We start from the raw sequence: 22441 nt of genomic DNA on the forward strand, positions 1-22441 counted from the left end.
TAATTCAACTCTTTCTTTCCACTTTTTAATACCTTGTGATCTTGGGCAACCTGGCCAGATTTAATCAGTGTTTTACAAATAGGTAATCAAAGTTTTGCTGTTAAAAATGAATGCTTTTTTTTTACACTAAAGGAATTATTTAGGCATATAATAAATTGCATTTTTAAAGCCATACAGCTTAGATAATGGTTTTGTTCTGTTCAACCTTTACATTTTAGATGAATATTTCAAATAAAAAATATGAATGTGACCTCACTAATAATTCAGCGCTCAACTTGCAACGAAATTGGGGGCCAAAGGTAGCATGGGACTGCCAAAGTAAATCTACCGTTAGTTGCTTTTTTGATAGTTTACAGACATTAGACGGTAGGTCCAGTGCCCTGCAGCAGCACTCGTGGGGGTAAGCCCCCTAGTGGGAACCACCAGCTAGCCTCACACCTCTCTGTAGTCTGAAATAAAGTTGGGGAGGGGTATCTTCCCAATGCCTCCTCCATTCCTCTGAATTGAAGAACTGTGACTGCCTTAGGAGGTTGGATGAGACGGTGGGTGTGGATTGGGATTTATACATGGCAACAGAAGGCTGATATGATATGATATGATAAGTCATTTATAACGCACTTGTACACAAGTGTTTCTAGGTGCGACAAGACAAGGGAGGGAAGACAAAAGAGGACAAAATAAATGATCTTACTAGGCCTTATGTCATTCAGATCGTGCAAGTGCGATACGCAAGTGCAGAGGGCAGGGGGAGGGGAAGCGCGAGGGGGAAGTGCAATTAGTGCAGCATTGCTCTGAGTAAGTGCAGCCAGGGCAGCGCGGTTCTGGGTAAGTGCGAGGAGGCAGGAGGGTTGCAGATACAGCCCCTAAGTGCATGGTAGGCCCAGAGGCAGTGCAGGGACTACTGGTCGCGGAGGAGCCTGGTACCCAGTTACACTCTGAGGGTAGCTAACCAACCAGTCAGTGCAGCAGACAGATAGGTCAACGAGAGAGAGAGAGAGAGAGAGAGAGAGAGAGAGAGAGAGAGAGAGAGAGAGAGAGAAAAAAAGGAAGGTCTTCAGGTGGTCCAACTCAAATTTGAGAGGGTTAGGGAGGCCATTCCAGGGGGAGGCACCTTCATAGGAGAGAGATCTACCCCCACTCTCTCCCTGGATAGGAGTCTGACCCTCAGAGAGTTGGAGGTGACTGAGTGAAGGGCTCAAGAAGGAAGGTGTTTAGGCGGAGATAGTTGGATGTAGTGCAGGCCCTTGCCCCATAAAGCCTTGTGGATGATGCAGAGGGTCTTGAACATGAGCCTTGCAGCCACCAGGAGCCAGTGGAGATATTTCAGGGCTGGAGAGATACGGTCCCTGGGCTTGAGGCTAACCAAGTCTCCCAGTGCTGTTCTGGATTAATTGCAGAGGGCGGAGAGTAGAGCAAGGCAGATTGAGGAAGAGGCAGTTGCAGTAGTCCAGCCTAGAGAGAACCAGAGCTCTGCAGACAGTGAACTTCTGGGGGAAAGTGAGAAAAGGAAGGATACCTCTGAAGAGGTGCAGCTGGTAGTGGACCTTCTGGACAAGGTCCGTGATGTAAGGAGAGAGAGGGAAAGCAGGAGCAGGGGCCTCAATGAGAAGGATCTCAGTCTTACTGGCATTAAGGCCGAGGCACACCACTCCTGAATCACGGATAGACAGCCAGGAATGAGTGAGATAGGAGAGGAGGCTGAGGGGAGCCTGAAGGTGAGCTGAGTGTTAGCCGCATAACACTGAAAGTTAGAGGAGAAGGTAGAGATAAGGTGGGCAAAAGGGGCCAAGCAGACATTGAGGAGCCAGGTGATAGGTTAGAGCCCTGGCGAACACCACAAGTGGAGAGAGAGGTGGTGGAGAGAAAGGACCCAATTTGGACCTGGGAGGGTCGGTCCAGGAGAAAGGAGGTCAACCAAGCTGGATGCCCTATGTGCAGTCTTGCAGCAGAATCAAATAATTAAGCCATGAATATTGTGGATTACATAACAAAAGTGGCAATGTTACCTAAAGGTGATAGATATTGTGATTATGTATGCATATTTGAACCCAGCTACCATATTATTACCCATTCTCATGATGCCTAGTTTGCGTATTGTTGCTGGTTTCCAGTCCACTCAGCCCATCATTGCCATTTTCATTTATGTATTTGCCTAAATACCTACTGCACGCTCAATAGACCCTTGCCAATTTTCATTATCCCTTACTTGGCACATCATGGCAGATCTCCAGTACACCCAGTAGGTACATCATAAGTACTTCACATTATGCCTACTTTGCGCATAATGTACAGTTTCCATTCGTCCTCACATCAATGCAGGTTTTCATTATGGCCCCTCAACTCATCATTGCCAATGCCTGCCCTTAACTTCACCCAGTGCTCCCCATTGTGATTAGGCCCTTGACTGGCAGCAAGGTTGCAACCAGCGTTTGACACAGCATGAATGACTCTCCCCACGAGGCAGCGTCTGCTATTGGCTTGTAGGCTGTCTTGGGTGACTGCTAGGCCAATCTTGGCACAGCCGGGCTGAAAGCAGACCTCTGATGCCATTTCCCTCTGGGAACTACTTTATGGAACACTAATGTAGCCGATGGCCCCACAGGGCCCAGCTAGTGTGGCTCCATGCTTGCCTCTGAGGGAATACTTAGTAATAAAGACGCAGACACCAGCGTAATAAAGGTTTCTATTAAAAGTGTAGTGTGAGTTTTATTTATTGATGTGTCCTGTGTGTGTGTGTTTTTTGTTGGACTAAACCATTCAGCCCATCCTGGGGCTGGATGGAATGTTAAAAAGAAAAAGAAAGGAACAATAGAATAGATCTCCCCTGTCCAGGAAACGCACTGCAGAGGCGGCCGGCTCAAAGCCCAAACAAGGCCGCAGCGTGCAGCAGTTAGATTGGCAGCATTCCTGTTGTCCCAATGAAAATGTGGACACGCCACACAAAGTTAAAATGGCACCGTGGGCGCCGGCAGTGAAGTCGGTTGGGCCCCCCAGCCAACAGGGCCCCCCAGAAAATATACACAATGCCGCGGGGGCAGCAGTGAGCTTGGGCAAACCCCAGGGGGCCGCCCAGGACTGGAATAAGTGTGCAGGCTTTGCAGTGATTACGGGTGGCCTCACGTGGTGGATGGGGTCACTCTGAAGAAAGAAGAGGGCCCAGGGCCCCATCATTTGATCACCAAGAGAAAGGCCCTAATCAGCCAAGCAGCCACCAACCACCAAGGGCAACATCAGCCAGCATTGCCTACAGCCCGCATCACTGCCAGCATAGAGCCAGCGCCACAAGGACAGACCTCAAGGTACTATGAAGGGGTGACTGATTGCAGCAGTTACCCCATTGTGACATTGTTTGTTTGTTTGTTTGTTTGGAATTTATTGTGCGCACCAGACCCTGGAGTATAAGGGCGCAAAAGTAAGAATATATACAGCTTAGAGCATAAGTTACAGGTTACAGTTACAAGTTACAGACATTAGCGGTTACAGAAATTACCAGTTACAGGTGCAAGTTTTTCAATTGGCAGTTGCTGTCGTTAGCCAGTTAATTACAATTTGCCTGAATTTGGAGAAGGAGTGTTCTAGCCTCGCAGTAGTGGGTAATTCGTTCCACAGTTGAGCAGCTTTGACTGGGAAGCTAGCTCCGCCTATGGTGGTCAGTTTAAAGCGTGGTACTTGTAGGCGATTGGTGTAAGCAAGTCTGGTTTGTCTTGTGGGGTGTGTTCTGGTGAATCTGTCCTTAAGGTATTGTGGGGCTTTGTTGTGTAGGGATTTGTATGTGAGAGATGCAGTTTTGAGTCTGATTTTCTCGTGGGTGGAGAGCCATTTGTGTTTCCTTCTTATTACTGTAATGTGTTCTCTCCTGGGGACGTTCAATGCCGCTCGGAGGGCCTTGTTTTGCTGTATCTGTATTTTGTTTATGATAGATTTATTGGCTCCTATGTACAGTGCGTTACAATAATCAAGTTTAGAAATGATGAGGGCTCTGGCTAATGTTAGACAGCTGTGCTGGGAAAGGAATTGTTTTCCTGCTCTAATGAGCTTACATGTGTAGGCTGTCGAGGAAGCTAGGGAGTTTACCTGTTTGGAAAATGATAGGGTAGAATCAAGGTATATCCCTAATGTTTTAACTTCTTTGGCAACTTGTATGCAGTTCCCATCTATGATAAAGGAAGAGTAGTTTGTGCTTAGTTTTTTGATGAGGGGTGCGGTGCCTAGGTGCCATTGTTTTTTTGTTGTATATATGTTGTAAGTCAATGTAAATATGTATGTCTAGTTATATGTATATATTTGTTTAAGTAATGTTATGTAGGGTAATTGTTAAGTAGGGGTAGTGTAGAGTTTGGGTAAGTATGGGGGTGCGTTAAGTAGCATTAAAAGTTAAGTATGGGTAGGACGTTATATGTAAAAATGGCAATTTTTTAAAATAGGGGGTAGAGATTGTAACCTACTCCTCCTTCATGTATTTTGCCATCCAATCATCGATAACTGCTCATTGTCTTCATCTGAATCCATATAATTTGTCCTGCCTCCACTGTCTCCCCCTGCTTCGTCCCCCCTTCATTTCATTTCCTCGTTCTTCCATTGTACCTTCTTCTGCTGTCCCGAACCTGGGCATCACTTTTGATTCTTCTTTATCCTTTTCTGCACACATTTCTGTCATCTCTATAACATCCGGACATCTCGTCAGTTTCTCATCATTCAGTCCCTGCTTTGCTCTCTTGTATTTTCCTCTCTCTTTTACTGTTCCTCTATTCGTCTTGGCCTTCCTGCCTACAGACTTGCCCCTCTGCGCTCACTTTATAATTCTACTATTCACCTGCTTCTTCATCTTCCTCCCCATGAATCTATCTCCCCAGCTCTTCTTTTTCTCCACTGGCTGTCGTTTGACTCTTGTTTAAGGTTTCTTTTTCTTTGAATTGGTCTTACTCCTCCCTATCTTTCTTCTGTTGCATCCTTTTATTCCCCGTCTCATTCTCTCAGGTCCCAGTCTCCATTTCTTATGTCTGTTCCTCGTCTCCCTTGTGCGTCTTCTTGCTGTTGTTCTTTCCCCCTCTATGCCCCAAAGTACTGGAACTCCCTTCCCCTGTCCCTTTGCTCAATCCCTGCCTTTCCTCTTTTCAAAACCCCTCTTAATGAACATTTTCTTTCTACTTGATAGAGTTGTTTTTCTTAATCTTGTATCACCCTGTTGCACCGCTCCTTGTTTCTACAGCGCTTTGGCGTAAAGCTCTATAAAAATACAGTGAATGCAAATTTCGAGCATCAGCGCAATTCCTGTCTTTGGGCTCAAAAACAGCAGGTGCGCCACTTTACCTGCATTGACAATTGTAGCCATGGCACAATGTTCAAATTAGGCTGCTATTAGCCTTGCTGCAAGACATTAGCACTGGAACTAGGACCAGTGCAAATGGGGTCATTGCACTAGTGTTAACACTCGTGCATAGACTTTATTGGGCCAGTGGGAAACCCTGTGTAATTCTGGTCAATTCAGGCCCAGTTCATAAATAAGATTCTTAACCTGATATAACATACCATAACATACAATAAAATAACATACAACACAGAATAGTATTTCACTGCCAGGATCCCTCAGTCCCACGCTCTCAGAATGTACATGCCGAAAGGGCACCCTCTCTGCCCTCTCCTTCAGGGGACTATATGGTTTGGCTCGGGATGGGTCAGATTCTACAGTCTTCCTGCTTTAACTCTCTGTATCGTGTCCTCCAGCATGCATTCTGCATATAGCCAAGTCGTGGCTGTTGTACTGCTGTCAGCATGCTCGACACTAGCAGATTCCCTCTCAATTTTCCCCAGGAGGGAATTCTTGCACAATTTTGGGGTAAAAATGCACCCACAACTTTTAAGCACTCTTGAGCACATCTGAAGGCCATCACACATCTGTTACGTGCTTTAAACCTATGCCACTACAGCATTGCACTAGTATCTATCTTCATGAAAGTTTGCCTGTCAATAATTGCCGGCCTTCTTTCCTGCTTAGTTCCAATGTGTTTATTTCCTTGTAAACTTGAATTTTTGTCCATCTGTCTTGTCTCTTCCCCTCGCTCTTTTGCCCTTCCCACTCCCATTCTTTGTGCCCGTTTACTTTTCACCGCCAGACCATTGTCTGGTTGTTGCTCAGGGCAAGGTCCCAATTCGCCTCCCTCAGGAAAAGAAGAGGTGCTTTAAGACCACTATTGTGGTGATGCACAGTATTCAAGTCTCTAAACATTGCATAACATAATATTCCCAGGCACCCCTGTGAAGGCCTCATGAAGCAGAACGCCGACAACAGATTCAAAGTTCAAAACAAAATGATGTACACAATGGGGAGCACTGGGTGAAGTAAATGTCAGGATGGTGTCGGCCCTAACTTGCCCTTTGGTACAGTGGGATGTCCCTAGCTGAACGAAACCAAGGAAAGTCTGAGTCAAAGAGTTCAACTTAAAAGTAAGTCTGTGTCCAAAACCTATCCTTGCCCTCATAACTAAAGCTAAACAATGGGCCTCATTACACGGATGGCGGTAAGGATTTACCGGTGCCGGTAAAATACCGGTACCGGTAAATCCTTACCGCCTTACTATGAGGTCCCTTTGCGGGTTGGGGGATTAAACGCCTGCTCTTTGCAGGCGTTAAAAACCAACCCGCAAAGGGACCCAGGGAGCTAATGAGGTTACCGCAATTTGCGGTACCGTAATTAGCGCCTTCCCCATTCCCATTATGCCATATGGGGCAAAAATGGGAATGGGGAAGGGCAATGGCGGAAGGGGGAATTACCACCCCGCCAACATTGGAATGGGGCGGTAATTCCCCTTTCCGCCAAGGCGGTGCCGGTATTTTACCGGCATGAACCATGGCGCTAATAGCGCCATGGTTCTCCGCCATCCGTGTAATGAGGCCCAATGTGTAGTGGTGTCAATAATCAAAGAAATGGTGATCAACACAAAGGTCTGAGATTCTTCCATCTCTCAGCTTCCTTTTCAGTTCCCCTTCCCCAAGATCAAGAAAGTTCTATAACAGTCTCAAGATTACCTTTCTCAAATTCAAAGCAATTCCACATATCCTTGGGGTTCCCTTTCCCAAGTTCAAAGCAGCACAGTTCCACACAATCATTGGGGTTTCCCTTCCCCAAGTTCCAAGTAACAGAGTTCAAAAGAAGAGGGTCTTAAGGCTTCGTCCTCAAGACATCATTTTCAGTTCATCAAGTCTCAGGGTCCTCTTCCCCAAGACTTCAAAATGGTAATTGCTATTGGTCTCGGTCGTTCACAGTTCAACACAACTCCAGGCCAACTTGACCCTCCTTATGGTTTACCTCACCAGCTCACTTACACTCCTTGGTATATTTCACAATGTCTTTGGTTTTCACCATTCAGGGCTCCCTGGTCTAGGCGCAGTTGTCAGATCACATGGTCCACCCATCACAGGTGGTGCTACCAGGAACCCTAGGCTCTTCAGCCCTCACAGGTCCCTCTGCATTTGCCCCTGTGTCCGAATCCACCTTCACTTTGCTTCTCTTTGTCGGCCTCTTGGCTTTATGTGCAGCTTCACACTCTCTTGGCTTCTCCTGGTTAGCCTCTTGGCTTTGCCATTATGTGTCACACACCTCTTGCCCGTCGTTGGCTTTGCCACACCGTATCCATTCATAAAAGGTCCCTTGGAGGGGGTGTTATGTATTCCCCACCTTTCTGTCATACTCTTTCACACTTTTCCATAGGTTGCTTTAAAAAGGGCACTTTCCCTTTTAGCTGTGCTCCTAAAGTTTCATTCAATTCAACATTCAACGGGTGTAGTTTCGCCTTGTTTGACTGTTTCATTTGTTTGGGTATTCAATGTGTATGATTCAATTCTTCTTCAAGTTTTCACTCAGTTTGGAGTTCAATATATGTTATACAGCACTTTCATGTTCATGTGTAGCCCCCAGGAGCAGCCCCGGCTTTGAGTGGCATCTCTTTCCACTCACCGGTCCTCAGCGCTCCTCCTCTGGAGGCTACACGGCTTCTACTCTGCTTCAATGGTGAGCGGGCCAGGCTCCGCCAGCCCCGCTTGCATTCCTGGTGCTTCTGGCTTCTATTCTGCTTCAAAGGCGGGCGGGTCCCCGCAAGCCGCACTCACATTTCAGGTGCTTCAGAGCACACACCAGCAGCTCTGCTCTCCTCCACGGAAGCAGACAGTGTCCTTTCTCCCTTCTGCTCTGGTTGCTTCCTCTAGACAATGGAGGCTCCCACAACTGTGGCAGCCTAACGGCTTGACGTGCCTTGGGCTCCACAGGTTGTCTGGGACATCGTACAGTGTCCTGGCTTCCTCGCATGTCCCACAATGGTTGCCTCCTCACAATAGGGGTCCGCAGCTCGTCGCTCCCACACTGGCATCCCAATTGCTTGCTCTGCTTTTCCATGGGTCTCCCTTTATACACATGCAAACACTTGACAGGTTGCATATGTGGATTTTCAATTGGGCTCACCTGCCCATAGATAAAGGGACATGCCTGACTTTCAAAGCACTCTGTGGGCATCTTCTTCGTCCCAGTACCATAGTGATGAAATTAAGTTTTAGTGTTCATTACTCTTAGTCTCCTCTTCCTCGTCTCAGTACTGTCAGATGTCAAATGTGGGAAAATGAGGGTAGCTGTTTTGTAATAACCTATAAAGGTCGGGAGAGGGTTAGGTTGGTTGTCAATAGGGAAAGGGGATACCATGTCTTGCCTGTGGGCACCCCACTCCCAATCCCAAAGGACCCTCCACCTAGGTGATCCTCCCTCGCATCTCCACCTCCAGTGTCAGGATGTGCTTGTGCAGCTCAAACGGTAAAGATACAAGGCATATTCTTTCCTTCTACAAAACATAATGGCATGCATTTTGATGAGGCTCAAAACCGACCGCTCTGAGACAAGGTTTTCCCAATTCCTAGGACAAAATGTACCCATATGGTGCCAACAACTATGCTGATGTCATCTAATAAATGAGGGCGTAAGCATGCCTTTTTAACAATTTCATGTTTTCCCCCTATGAACTTCACAGATGTGAGTAATGAGACGATAGGGGGCTTTTTTGAGATGGTGCGGAATGTCCATGTAAATAGAGCAACTGTTACCATGTCTGTAGATTGGGATATTCCAATTGCCATTCCAAAAGGGACCCCTATCGCAGTGAGCTACTGTATCCATTTGTGGCTGTGCACATGTTATTACAGTTATGTAGTCATTCCCTGTATTTTCTCTGTTTGGGCTATGCCATGCTCATGGGAGAGCTGACCACTGTTGTGCGCCATTGGTTCAGCTACCCCGCTCCTTCCCCAATGCAACTGTCATGCATGCTACTGCATGGGTATGCAAAACCTCAATGCATCATGGAAGATCTATTTTTAGTGGTCTCCTTTTGGTTCAACAAAGTAAATTACTTTGTGGTAGTTTACTTAGTTGCGAACACTTCGGATTATTTTGAATTTTGTACATGGATTTAAGGGTTATGGGATGAAATGGGAGTTTGGGGGCTTGGGGTACGGGTGGTACTGAAGGGGTATGGCGGCATGAGGACGGACACCCGAAATTGATTGTAATGAAGTAAATTACCACAAAGTAATTTACTTCATTGTAATAACGAAGAGCCATTTTTAGTATATAGAATCCATGACCGTACCAGTAGCCCAGGTTATATTATTGAGTTAATCTATAGTTTTGGAGATAATCTCACCTTTTGAGCCAGACGTCCATGATTTTATCTTAAAGCACTTTTATCCTTAAAAAAACATATTAAAAAGTAAGATTCGTGAATGAGTTGGATTAAGGAACCTAGACGACAATGGAAAATCTTCTCAGCACAGCGGTTACTAGATAAACTCTATGACAAGGAACCAAATTTAGAAGAGGGCTAACCTACATGAGTGACTCAAAACAGTCGACCAAATGGCGAACCCCCGGTGTTGAGGTGGCAGTGCACTGAAAACTGATTGATGCCAAAGCTGGGCGAGATGCTTCCTTTCAGAAATGACCCTCTCCATAACTAAAAGAATTGAAAAGGGAAATAAACATCTGTACGGAAACTGGAGCCTGTCATGCCATGTCCAGGCATGTATAGCGTTTATAGGGTTCATCCGGAAATACAACTCATCAATGGGAATCTAATGTTATGGGAGTTGTTTTCTAGCTTCTCCCTCACCTCAGGAAGGACTTTATCTGGGTCATGTACCGCAGAATGCACCAGGACTAAACAATGACATCTTTGCCAACCAGTTTTTCCATCCACGTTACCTTGTTTCCCACGGGTTGGTGTCACCGGGCCTGCATGCAGGGTAGGGACTTCTCGTGGAGTCAGGGCAGCTCCATCTTTCAGTCTGATTCGATCTGCTTCTTATCCGAAGCTCTGCAGGGCCAGTGTTACAGCAGCCTTTGCGCTGTTGCCAGACTGGGCAGCCCACCTCCCATGAAGCACACCACCACTCACAACTGGCTTTCTCTCTTGGAGTTTTCTTCCCCGGTACTCTACAGTCTTTTGTTCCTTCAGTGTGTCTCGCAAACGTCAGCTGGTTGCTTCCTCCCGATGGAGGATCTCCCATTCTTGGTCAGCACCCACAGCACTACTTTAACTCCCGGGTTCCACTTCCCATCACACAACAGTCCTTCTTCCCTTTTAATGACACATTGCTGGGTCCTCCCCAGTGGAGGATTATAGTTCTTTTTTCACTTGCTCATTTTCCCTTGTCATATTATTGTTATTTTTAAACCACTGAGCGATCAGTATTACTCGCTTAGTCTTCTTCTTGGTAGTTTTACTGTATATTTCTTTAGGTTGAGTCTTGGGTCTTAAAGTGCAATGACAAACAGTGGCTTGGTTGGAGTGGGTTTTCTGAAGCTCGGATGTTACAGTTGGTTTCAGAGAAAGGGTTCTACGGAGTTCATCTATGGGATGGGAGTCCTTGTCCCCAAGAGGGGAGTTTCTCCCTGTGAGGTCCTGCATGCCGCCTAGGGGCAATATTGCGTAGCGTGCTCACCTCCCTAGCCTCAAAAGGAAAAGCTCCCCACAGGGGAGAAATGACAGAATCGAGCGATTCATTGCAGAGCACATTAAATTAAAGTTATGCTAAACTCTGGTTAGGGTTTCCTTGGCAAACTTAAAAGGAGTATTTTCTAACTGACGGAAAGGAATATTGCAAAATTGGAATTCAGTGGCGGCTAGTGCATTTTTTCACTGAAGAAGCATAAATATTTCACATTCATGAGGGTGAGAAGCCAAGTGTAGCAGGGAAGCCCCAACCAACCAACCAAGGGGGTGGGTTTAGTGGGTGCACTCCCCACATAGATTTCTTTTAACTACTGAGTTGAAATGGTGCATTTTTCAGCGCAGCTTTTTATAACAAATTGGTAAAAAAAATCCATACAACGTACAATGGCTCACGCAAGGTAATATGAAAACATCCAGTGGATTCTAAGTCACCAACAGCACACATGAGAATTTTCCAACATGTTTTCATGATGCCATTGCGCACAATATGTGCTAGTATTGTCACTGTAACACACACTTCATGATGCCTTTGCCTGCAGCATATGCCAGTTGCTTGTTGTTATAAGAACACACTTATTTTCGCCTTGACCAATAATACCCATGTTCATGCAGACTCTGCGAACATATGCCAGTATTGCCACTGTAAGTAAACAATCATGATATATGTGCCCAATACTGCCATTGTTGCCACTATAAGAAAACATGGTCAAGTTAACAGGACTAATTTATGCCTGTATTGATGCATCAAGAACACAATAATGCCAGTATTGTCACTGTGAGATGAAATGTTTATGCTGGGTCTACAATATGTGGCACATTACTATGTAATGGATTGCCATGAAAAATATCATTGACAACAGCACCCGGAGCCCTCATCTATCACTGACTCTTTGCAAGCACAGGCACACCCTACACCAAGACATACACACACACACACACACACACACACACACACCCCCCCCGCCCTCACCCCCCCACCCCCTCCTCATACACACACCGGTGCTTTTTTATTGGAACAGGGGTAGGTGTCGATCAATACCTCTCCCTGTGCCATGCTCTGTGATCATGCGCCAGGCCCACGGGGTTCGGTACTCAAGGCAGGCCACAATGTCAGCGACGTGCAGGAGTGCTCTCTTCACATAAATGGGCCGGCAATAGCCTTTCCAAAATACTGAAGGGGTAAGGGAAGGCCTGGGAAGCAGAACCTCTGGAACAATGGGAACATTTGGCAAGTTTGGGATGAAGTGCTCTAAGGAAAGGGGTACACTGTTTTCCATGAGTCACTGGCTGGCCCAGAAGCCCTTCCGCAGCTGCTCACTGCAGCTGGGAGAGTGCACAGGTTTCACTGGGCCTGCCCTCTGGCCTTGCTGTAATTGGTGACAGTGCACCTTCCTGTTGCCTTTTATGGAAACGCCATCATTGCAGGAATTAGCATTCTGGATTGCAATATTGGCATAGCAACGTCTTGGGAGTTGCAGGAGGAAAAGGGTGAACATCTGTGTCCTACCTCTTCCATGAAACTTGCAAGGGAATTCCTCAAGGGTTTGCAACAGCACAAAAAGGCTCAGGGCAGGGGGTAACCATTCTCAAAGTCAATGCGGCCCATGTTTGACCACGTCCATTATGCATTTTGGAGTAATTGGATTCGGGGGGCTTCCGTGGGGGGCAGATACTGGACTCCAACACCGACGAGTCTTACTCCCGAAAGTGTTTTTTTGCAAAGAAGTTTTGTTTTTGTGCTGCGAATTTAAATGCAGTGACAGGGGGTGGCTGTCCCTTGCAAGCCACTGTCCCTCTGTGAAGCAAGGCACACACAAAAGCTGGTTGATGCGTATTTGGGAAGGGTGATTCTTAGTGCACTGATGACATTATCGCAGAATTGTATTATCATGTATTATCATGCATGTTTCTTATTTAGGAGATTATGAGATGGACAGGGTTGCATGTATGTACCCGTCCCTGCACTGCCTCTTCACCCTGCACACATTCAGTCCATGAGGCCATTGGAAACGCCCTAAGCAAGTCTCAGTTTAGCGCAATTGCGCAAAGCATGGGAAGTTGCTACCTGTTGTAAAACACACATACATGCCAACATTCTGAGCCAACCGGGAGGGAGATTTCATGAGAGAATTCGGGAGAAATGAATTTCCCCATAGGAATGCATTGGGGCTAGAATGACTTTAGGCAGGAGAACGTGACAAATAGGAATATTTTGCAATATTTTTCATTTAGAAATCGGGAGTCTCCCGCCTAAATCAGGAGGGTTGGCATGTCTGAGAACACCCCGAATCCATACTCGGAATTGCTTTGTAATGCACAGAAAACACACAGGTTTGCAGCAGGCGCAGGGCGTGAGAGGGTGGTCTCGTGCATCTATTTTCAGTGGGACAGCAGCGATGTGAGCCGCTGCGGTCCCGTTTGCATTTCTGTCCTCAGACAGGACTGGCATTGCTTTCGGCAAGCATTTCACAATGGGATCGTCTCTGTGAAATGGACTCCCAGCACCCACATGAGAGAACACTACTGGCGATAATGGACTCATGGAGGCCGGCCAGAGCACGCACTGCGCTGATGCGCACCCACCTGGAATTGCACAGGTCATCTTTGCGGATTAGCTGACGTGTGCAGTTCTAAAAATAGGGCATCTAAAAAAAGCATCTCCAGTGTTGCTTTTGGATGCCTCGTTTTCTAAAATCGGGCCCAATGTGTATTGCAGCAGCTGCAAGGTGACAGAAAAGTCATGTGCAGGGAAAGGTCCATGGGCACACGCAGATCAATGGAAGATTTGCATTCACAGCTTGGCTGATGTAACCCATGAAACTAGCGTTCCCAAAATGAGTCACACGAACTCCATCGTAGCGACATGTAGTCCCATCACTGCATCATGCATGCCACGATCACGCTAAAAGGCGCATTGTAATGGTTCCTGTCCATTTTGCCAAAATGTCCCCACTTCCATGATTGGGGAGCTGCAGTAGTAACCGCAATACACACATGAAATGTGCACCTAAGTTAACTGAAACCAATACAAACATGCATGCACCCTGATGAGACGATTCCATTGACCCGACACACACAAATAATAAAAATTTAAAAAAAAACATTGGGGAGAAAACTTTAAAAAAAAAACGACCTATAAAAAGACTTTAGGGCCTCATCACGAGTTGGGCGGTATTCCGGCGGTATTACCACTGGGATACTGCCCATGCTAATAGCGTTACCGCCACCCGGTCTGGCACCATTAACGCCGAATCAAGGGTTGGCCGGTAATGGGTATTTCCCATTCCCCATTGGGTCCATTGGACCCAATGGGGAATTTTCGATGCAATTAGCAGGCGCTCATGGCGCCCGAAAATTGACATTTTTCCAGCGCGTTTACCCCCAGATCTGAGCTGGGGGTAAACATGCCAGACTCATGCTTGGGAGGACCCTTAAATGCGGCGGTAATAGCGGTAACACCGCATTTAAGGGCATCTTTGGGGCCCCCCTCCACCAAACCAAAGGAATTAAATTATCAAGTATATCTGGTGGCACCCCCCCCTCCACTGTGAGCAAAACCCATAGGTAGACATGTCGCCTCGCAGCATTCAAAATAAGCATGTTTACTCCCTTTAAGTCCCCTTACCATCTTCATTCTTGCTCTAATCAGATTGGTAAACAAGTAGCATTTGATGGCCAACATTAGCAATCTACGAAGAGGTGCTCTGTTAATGTTAATGATAATGATGTGTTATTTATATAGCGCCTTAATCCAACAGGATACTTTTTATCAATAGCATCCGGGAAGGTATGCAGCCTGTAGTATTAATTAATGCAGGACTGTATACAAAAGGTACATGTAACCCTGAATAGGCAGAGAACTCAATTTAGCTGCCTCAGAGAATGTAAAAGTGTTCAAGCATGGATAGAGTAGACCAATAGGAAGGAAGGAGAAAGCTACACATACCGTAGCATGGATAGTGGATGCAGATTAGAAGCTACCAGGAAGGTGCCTCTATCCAGACAGACTGAGATTAGAAGTGGGACATGGTTCTCAAATAGCGTTGCCATTAGAGATCAAGGGAACAAGTGCCTGTGGTGTGCAGTATATCAATGCTCACTATTATAGTGGAAGCAACCCTATAGCCAGTGAAACCATGAGTGAGGCTTTTATGAAGATCATACCCTGAGAAGGAAATCACAATGAGGGGCTGACAATTTTGAAAGGTTTGGGGACTGGCAACACTGAGAGGTTAGGCAATACAAGATTAAATGAGATGCCCAGGATCACATATTGCTTAAGGGGTGAAGCTGGGATTTGTGCCAACTCTGCAATTTCTGCATTTGAACACTTTCTTTTCCAGCTCTTACCATGTACTAAAACAATCTCATTTTATAAAACGGACTTGCAAAGAACACAAATCACATTTCCAAACCTGACAATTTTTAAAACCAAAATATTCCAGAAGGGTGTCACGCAAAATGGGAATGATTCTAGCTACATTCTCTCCATCATCAAGGGAAGTATAAGTACCAGCATACCAATCGATGTGATTTAACAGATTAAATCTAGGTATGTCTTTTGTACTTTTAAGATTTAAATACTTCCAAAACAATGGCTTGTGAAATTGTTATTCATAAACGTGCAGAAAACCCTTTGACTTTTATACAAAAAACAAAATGTTGTTTGTGTCAAACAAACAGACCTCAAAATATGCTTGCCCAATGCCTACACCATCTGGTCCGCTCCCTCCTGTCTACCACCCCTTCCACTCAAATGGCCTACATAAGAAGAAAGATCAAGTAATGAGCTAAACGATGCCACCAGCATGCAAGAAGGCAAACCTCACAGAAGACAGCACAGTAATGCAAGAGATATATGATTTGACCAAGATCACTGTATCGTCTGCTGGCAAAGCCAGGATACAAGCATGAACACTTTAGTTCCACAGTCTTTATTCACCTTTTGGACTAATAGATTATGCTCATCTTTGGAGGGGATTGCCTAGGTTTTAGAACGCCCCATCTGACCAAACCAATTTCTAAACCTTCACCATACAAATGACATGTTAGTTTTTATAGCAACCCCTATCTGGTTGCAGGAGCATTGCTGATAATAGCACCTCTTATGTTGCAAAACCAAGTACGTATGCAGGTAGGTTTATAAACTTCAGACATAGGAAAGGTTCAGCCAGCCTTCCTGGAATGTGCGCTTCTAATCTTTCATATGAACACACATCTCTGCAATGCGTGCTTAACACACTGAGCTAACTTCTGAACCATTGTGGCACTCAATTTATCAATATGGATTTCAACTTTGGCTATTGCACATGATCAACATAATTCCCACAAGAAGGAAAGAATGCTACAGATGTTGTGCAGTACGGAACACACAAACTATGTATTCCACAGTGAACAGAGAAAGCATTACATGATTAATTGATCAAGGCAGAATGTACTTGTCAAAACAGACAGACAATAGGTTTAGCGCCTCAGCAGCATGCCATAAAATCTCCAGGCGTGTACTATTTAAGTCTGGTGAACAATGGAATCTTACTTTAGATCAGGCAGCCTTGTGAGGGCCTCCTCCAAGGTGGGGGCCCTGGGCAAGTGCCCCTTTTGCCCTTCCATAAAGAAGTCTCTGTTTAAGGGCTACCGCCCAACTTGTGATGAATCAAAAAGTCTAAAGTGTTGGTAATACTAATGCCAAGCTTTCTGCTAACATTAACTAGAAAGTAAATATATTCCCAACATATATATACTTCCTCGCACAACACATTAAACCTTAACTCAAACTACGACGTTGCACGCATCACAGCACTCACTTTATACATTAAGTAGGCTACATCAACACCCTACTTGCACTGACTCCGTACTGGTGCAGTGTGAATGAAACTTTCATTTGTATTTTGAGGGAGTATATTTGTTGATATATATTCAACTTCTAGTCAATCTTTGTACAACTTTCACGTGGAATTCCCAATGTTTGTAGACTTTACTTTTTTGTTTACTTTTTTGACTTTAGGGTTGGCATTTCCAATGTTTGAATAGGTAGTAGCATTGACTCTTTGTACCCCCTACCATTTGTTATAAGGATATTGCAAGTCAGTGATGAATTCCGTGACTAAATAGAGGAACGATGCTGAAGGTCGAGTTCCTTCATAAGGTCATGGAACGCGGCGGTGACTTGCAATATCCGTTGTACACGCAGTAGGGGGTATTTTATTCCTTATAATACATGGCGACACACTGCAATTCTCCTTAATACTTGGCCTCTTCCATTTGCTGTTCCATATAACTAATGCAAAATGTGTTTGGATATGAAAAAGCCAACATGCAGCTTGTAATTTATTGCAGAAAATTAGTTTGAGCAGTTTAATAAAATGAATTTTAAAAAAACGTTTTCATTTTGTGCTTTAAAATAAGTAAAAACATGCTGATTCTTGCTCAGATGTGTAAGTGCACAAATTAAACAATCTACCATAAGCAGTTCCTTGTCAATTACTGTCTGTAAAGTGTCACAGGGAACTACTTTACAAGTACGGAATTTGAAAAGCTTGTCATAGCATTGACAGCTGTAGTTCTGCTCTATGCTGCCTCCAGCAGCAGGCCTTGTGACATCATAACTGATGTGTAATACCTGATTTATATTTCAGTTGTGATGTGGTTTTCTTACTACAGGTCAGTTGAGATGTCACAACTAGCCTGTAATGAGGAGATTCTTTCCAGGCATTTATGGGGATATTGGAGGCTACCATGTATTATAGATAACCGCAAAGCACTAACGAGTGCAGTTACATCGAGTAATTCATTGTATTCCTGGTCTTGTAATCACCATACACAAAACCATTATCACTGCGATGCCTTGTGTGCTGCCAGTGCCATCCCCACAATGTTCGCCAGCATCTTGCAGCCGCTGCCTGCCAGCATGCCTTTTCACCCAGATGCCGCGTTGTCCACACACCCTACCGAACTAGCCATCACCAAAGGTGAAAATAGTATTGGCTATATTCCTTCGTGCATTTGTGCCACTCATTGCTATGTCTACCATGCTGCCTTTGATACCTTACTGACCCCCGCGTGTTTCCTCACGGCACTTTGTTGCACTTGCAACCTCTATCGGCCTCCCCCGTTAGGACCAGCCACTAGCTCACCTCTGGTGCCAAACCCACAACCCCCCACGCACCCACGCACTCCTACCGACTCTAATGCCCTAACACACAGACTTGCTTCTTTACTCCCGCTCCGCTTCTGTGCATTGCTACCTCTCAGTGCCTCCTCCGCAGTCCATGACAAAGTACCTATCAGCAGGCACCACTACTTTCACCATATTGCTAGTCTACCTCTCCTTAACCTGCCGCCTCCTACCCCATTCCTCCCACCTCTTCTCCTCTTTGGTGCCCAAATGCATGCGCCACGCATTCTAGGCAATCAGCCACTACAGCATTACATGACACCCACTCTCCATCCCGCCACTTACCCTATTCCACAATGTACCCCTCGTGCTCTTATTTTCGACCAGGCATCACCAACCCAGGCAACCTCAGACACTACTAAATACGCCACTAGACATTGCCTTGTGCAACCAAACCAACACCTTCTGCCTCATGCCCACCTTCCAAACAAGCCTGAGAGCACATCTAGCATATCCACAGCATCTATTGTGCTCACACCAGCGCCACCTGCTACCCACAAATAAATCATCCTTCCTTGCCTAGGAGCAGCCTGAAGAACCAGGCTCTGATCTAAAACCTCCCCCTAGTGCTCGGTAGCTCAGAGGCTACCATCTGCATTCTAGGAATTCCCAGACTCTCAAGACCCAGCGCACAAATCAGCTCACCCATTGCACCACCTATCAGTGATGCTCACCATGCTCCTTCACCCACCAGCACGCCCACCGCACCAGCTACCAGTGATGCTCATCAGGGTTCTTTGCCCACCAGCACAACCAATGCACAACCTACCAGTGATGCTCAACAGGCTCCTTTGCTTACCAGTACTATTACTCCACCACCTACCAGTGATGCTCACCAGGCTCCTTTGCTTACCAGTACTACTACTCCACCAACTACCAGTGATGCTCAACAGACTCCTTCGCCCAACAGCACAACCAATGCACCACCAACCAGTGATGCTCATCAGGGTTCTTCACCCACCAGCACAACCAATGCACAACCTACCAGTGATGCTCACCAGGCTCCTTTGCTTACCAGTACTACTACTCCACCAACTACCAGTGATGCTCAACAGACTCATTCGCCCAACAGCACAACCAATGCACCACCTACCAGTGATGCTCAACAGACTCCTTCGCCCAACAGCACAACCAATGCACCACCTACCAGTGATGCTCAACAGGGTCCTTCGCCCACCAGCACAACCAATGCACCACCTACCAGTGATGCTCCACAGGCTCGTTTGCTTACCAGTACTACTACTCCACCAACTGCCAGTGATGCTCACCAGGCTCCTTTGCACCACAGACCCCAGTACCCAGCTGAACCTTCACAGTCTCTAATCTTTAATAAATGCGTGCTCTCTAGAAGCTCACGCAATTGACATCCATGACTTACAACTCGAACACTACCTTGACATACTCGCTGCCCCTGAATCCTGGATTCACAATGCTTCAGGCTATCCCTCCTGACTGTACTATCTTTAGGGCTGACCGCCTTAATGCCATAAGAGGAGGAGTAGCTCTTATTGCCAAGACTTTTCTCTCCATTAGATCATCCTCGATACCCACCACACCAGGGTATGAAATGTTGTTATTTAAGCTTTCCACCAACCCTCAGACCACCTATAATCTTATTCTACTGTACCACCAGCCTAATGGTTCCACCCATCCTGACCTGGACATTCCCCTCCTGGTCTCACCACTCATGAAACCTACCAGCAAATCCATGATCCTGGGTGACTTTAATCTCGGATTCAATTATGTATCTGACCCCAAAGCTCCTGCACTTGCCTTAGCATTAAAATACATGCCCCCACCCAAACCAAAGGGCAAATCCTTGATTGGATCCTTACTGCCAACACTACCATTGAGCTCACCTCCATTGAGAAAATACCTTGGTCAGATTACCGGTTCATCCACTTCAAGCTTGCCCTTGCTCCCACTCTCGCCACAAAGGCTGCCCAACTCCATGTAACATGTATAATGTGTCTGAGCAGTAATTATGTAAGACTGTACTTATGACCGTTATCCATGTTAGCCTGCACCCAAGTGAATATTATGTAACCGCGCCACGATGCCTGAGGGCAGTTGTGCGTGTTATAAATGGAAATAAATAAATAAATTAGTCCTCTCCTAGTATGGAATACCCAGAAACTTACCCACTAACTCCTCAAGCCTACTATCCCAACTGCTTTAGAATGCTGCTCCTGGCCCTGCAATATTTATCCCCAGGAACTTGCTAATCAATATCATGCTTGCCTCCTCCGTACCATTGATCTGCATGCCCCCAGCAAAGCCAAGATTGTGAAACGGCGCAAGCCTAACAGTACCTGGTTCTCAGAGGACCTGGTTACGCCACGCAGGACCAAAAGAGCCCTTGAGCATTTGTGCAGAAGGCATCCATCCACTAGTAACTATGGAGCATTCACCACCATCTCCTACTCCTACAGAAAAAGGGTATGCAGTGATAGAATTGCGGCAAAAATGGCGCCTTTACAAAAATTCGCTGCAAAAATGCTGTGGTTTGACCCGTTAAAGGTGCATCCCCTTAACACCATTTAAGGCCCGCTCCCCTTAAATGGTGTTAAGGGGATACACCTTTAACGGGTCAAACCACAGCATTTTTGCAGCGTTTTTTGTAAAGGCGCCATTTTTGCTTCAAATTTGTGTCCAGGGGTTGCGGGGTGTCCCCCGAATCCCTTACATGGATTTCAGCGGCAAAACCACAGCCTTTTTGCCACGATATTTTGTGTCTGCAGCTATTTTTGCCACGATTTGTACACATGGAACCATAAAAAGCCATTGTCCCACATAAAGCTGGGTCATACAACAAGAGAATATCAAATACTAGTTCCAACGCCAAAGAGCTCTTCTCTATCCTGAGAGAACTTGCAACCCACTCTCCCATTATCTCCATGACCCCTAATGACAAAGCATGGTGTACCACCATTCAAAATGCCCTCTCTTCCAAAATCAAATCACTTAGTGAGAAAATCAATGCCAAAAAAGCTATCCTTGCAGCCAAGGTGCCCTTGCGCTGCTCACTTGCATAAATTAAAGCGGCACATGCCACCTCTTCCACTCCCTTTAAATTCACGGAAGTTACTCAAGAACATGTCCTAACCACTATTCTTTCTCTAAAAACCTCCAACTGCAAAGGAGACAAATGCCCAGCTCACAAGGTTAAGCTCTGAGCGCCCATGTTGACACCCATTATTACCAACGCATCCTTCTTGACTTGAAACGTACCTGCTAGTATCAAAGCAGCCTAGATCACACCCCTCCTTAATAAACCTGCTTTAGGTCCCTCCATTGCCACCAACTATCGTCCCATGACCATGGTCCAGTTTCCGCTTAAAATACTTGACCGCTTGGCATACCTACAAATACACCAAGTCCTTGAGCAGAACCAACTACTCGGGATAAGACAGTCTGGTTTACGACCTAAACACAGCACAGAAACTGCCCTTCTCGACTTGAAAATCCACATTGACAATATCTGTGACTCAGGCAATCTAACTCTTTTTTTAGATGTGTCCACAGCCTTTGATCTGGTGGATCACAACACCCTTTGCTGCCACCTCTCACACCCTTTCCACTTCTCTACTGAAGCTGTTTCATGGACTAAATAATTCCGTGGCGAACGCACCACCAGATTGTTCTTTGGCGAATCCTCAGCTGACCCCATCCCTGCTCCACTAGGCATCTCACAGGGATCCTGCTTCTCACCCACACTGTACAACACCCACACCAAACCCTTGTTTGACTTATTGGACACATTGGGTATCATCTACACTAACTTTGCACACAATACCCCAAAACTCATCCCCATCTCATGGTTTTATACTCAGGACACAGTCTCAATCAAAACAGTTTAGAGCACCATACAAAACTGGATGCCGACCCGCAACCTTTGCCTCAATGATGAGAAGATGGAACTCCTCATTGTGGCCTTTCTTTACCATCTAAAAAACCTTGACACGCCCTTCACCACTTTTTTCATTAACTGTACTATCATCCCAGTTCTGAAACAAGTTAAAACGTTGAGTGGTTACCTCAAAGGTGACATGCTCTTGACCAGGCACCTAGATACACTGGCCTCTACCACTGCTTGTACTTCAAGGCTGATATCACTGAGCAGGCAGTTCCTCTCCCACAGTAATGTCCTTACTCTCGCAAGAGCTCTCATACCCACCAAGCTGGATTACTGCAATGTTCTACTCAAGGGCACTTCAGCATCCAATCTGGCAAAACTGCAACTGCTACAGAACAAAGCCCTTCATGTAGCTCTTGA

The 22441-nt window shown here is 45.9% G+C and overlaps 1 protein-coding gene across 2 annotated transcripts in view; it reads right to left on the minus strand.

The window, feature by feature from the left end:
• Positions 1-22441, minus strand: part of KCNIP3 (potassium voltage-gated channel interacting protein 3) — a 693141-nt gene that overhangs the window by 280459 nt on the left and 390241 nt on the right. The window lies entirely within an intron of this gene.

Source organism: Ambystoma mexicanum, chromosome 10 (assembly GCF_040938575.1).
Source record: "Ambystoma mexicanum isolate Mex_15411 chromosome 10, UKY_AmexF1_1, whole genome shotgun sequence".
Taxonomy (NCBI): Eukaryota; Metazoa; Chordata; class Amphibia; order Caudata; family Ambystomatidae; genus Ambystoma; species Ambystoma mexicanum.